Here is a 2,504-nt window from a genome sequence, read left to right as displayed (position 1 = left end):
ATAGGAAGAATCAAGGGAGAAAAAGTGCTTCTGTGAACATGCATGTTAAGTCTTACAAAATATTGGCATTAGTTTGAGAAAAAGTTATCTTAAATTGAATTGACTAATACCTAAATATCAAGTATAATTTAGACTCACTCTCTTAGCTTATAAGTTCGTAAACAAGACGCTCTCATTTCATAAAATTTATAAAAGTTAAATTTATAATTACATTTGCTTCTAAATCACATTCGTTTAGTCTCATATATTTATATTCCATTATGGTTTAATCATGCTTTATCGATATTCAATTTAACATAAGGAGATCTAAAAAATGTTTAAATATTATTTTCTAATCAATATTTTTATCATGTGACAAAACTTTGGAAATAGTATGCCGAATAAAATTTTATTATACATGTTCCAAAGATTTTATTAAAGTATAATGTCATTTCACTATTTTCAAGTCAATCAATTGATTAATACTTTTATTGGGTCTAATTGTTTTATTTATTTTATTTTGTTTGTATTTGCATCTTTATTTGGGGTTTTTATATATATATATATATATATATATATATATATATATATATATATATATATATAATAACTTAGAAAATAAAGTATTAGAGTAGATAGATGTATTAAAATAACGAGACTGAGTATTTTATTTTAAAATAATCTTCTAATATAAATAGAGTTTTCTAAAGCTCGTCTCATTATCTAAATACATTATATCTATCTAACACACTATTCTTTTATCTTTCTCTTATATCTCTCTAAATTTTCTTATACTTGGATAATTTGTTCAACGATCAAGAAGTGCCTAGACAATCCCTGAGTTGAGGGCTACTTATATGTTCAATCAAATTTTCAATTAGAACAAGTAAGTTTCGTTCGATTTTTCTTAGTTTTTCCCTGAATCGATGATCATGTAAAGAATCTGTCCTTGCATGGGATATGAGTTCCTCTTTCTTAATTCTTAACTTAATTTAGGTTTTAAGGTTGGTTTTTCCTCACCAATCGGTGATTTGTAGGTTTTCTAGGTTTTCCTTGCAGTACAAGTCGCGATCGGGGTATTTTCTTGAGTTGTGCAAGTTTGATAAAGGTAAGGAAATCTAGATAATTGAGTTTAATTGAATTATGTGGTGTGAGTTTGATGATAATTGAATATTAAACTATTTGATTGCAAAGGTTGTTTGGTGTTAGTGGTAATTGAGTTAACTGGGAAATATTGATGATTGGTGTGATGATGTATTGTATAATTGTTTGAAATTAGTGTATGCGTGCTTGAGATGTGGATTCTAGGTTGAGGAAGCTGTTCATGTTGATGGAATTGTGGAAGGAAAAGAGGTAGTATTAGTTGTAAGTTAATTGGTCAAAATTTAGAGTTTTGGTAGTGAAAAGGTGAGAAATGGTTGGTGTGTTGTTTTGTGCAGTTGATCTTGGTTAAGAGTTGTTTTGGGCCATGCCTAAGTATCAAAATTGGGTGAAATCTGCTCTAAGAGGGTATGGTGTTGTATAGACCTAGTTTACTTTAGCTTAGGACTAGTTTTGAGGAAGGAAATTAGTGAAAACTTCAGTTTGGGATTCTTTGTGCAAATGGTCAGTTTGGGGGGTCTTGGTAAGTCAATTGAGACTTGTTAGAGTCCCTAATTTACTTGAAAATGTGCCAAAAGTGGTAGAATGAAATTTGAGCTCATAAGTTGTGATTTATTAGTTTTTGAAGCTTAATTTTGGTCAGTGAACACTTGAGTATGATGTTAGAAAGGTTTAGACACATTTAGTTAAGTTTAATTAAGTATATAACATAATCTAGGAGGATTAAAAGTTGGAAAAAATATTTCAAAGTGGTAAGTTTTGGTATAGGTTCATAATTCTGCGGCTTTGTGCTGCATAATTATATAGTCTCGCTGAGCGAGTGGAGTCGCTCAGCGAGTGGGTGTAGAGTCTGGCACACTGTTTAATTATTCACACAGCGAGCAAGGTCAAGGTCTGGGAGCACTATGAGTTTTATTCGATCAACAAACTGGGTCATTGAGGGGGTGCTTAGAGGGTTTGGACCATTGTCTTAGGTCTCGACCAGCGAATGGGGTCACTGAGCGAGTGAGTTGGGGGTCTGGACCATTGCCTGGAGGATTCGCACAACGAGCAGGGTCGCTGAGCGAGAGCAATGGGGTCGCTCAGCGAGAGGGTTTGCTGAGCCACTGGTTTAGGTTTTAGTTTACTCTTTATTTCCTTGTCTTTGATTGATTTAAATGATGTTTTGGATTCATTGTGAATTATGTATGAGTGTGTATTGAAGTATATGAGTTGTGATTCAAAGTGAAAGTATGGTTTCAAATTGGTGAAAGTATAGTTCCAAAGTGAATCATTTTGGTGAGGTTCAAGTATGTTTAGAACGAATGCATGAGCTCAGTCTTGGGGTTTATCCTGAAACTCCAATAGTCTTTCATTCTCACGTAGAGAGGATTGATCCATGTCGTGAGGAGTAGCAAGAGGTCTTAGTCTTGGAGGCTTCTAGT

The sequence above is a fragment of the Vigna umbellata genome, chromosome 3, assembly GCF_029865625.1.
Source record: "Vigna umbellata cultivar VRB3 chromosome 3, Vumbellata_1.0, whole genome shotgun sequence".
Lineage (NCBI taxonomy): Eukaryota > Viridiplantae > Streptophyta > Magnoliopsida > Fabales > Fabaceae > Vigna > Vigna umbellata.
The sequence above is the reverse complement of the archived record's forward strand: the minus strand, read 5'-3'. Positions refer to the sequence as shown.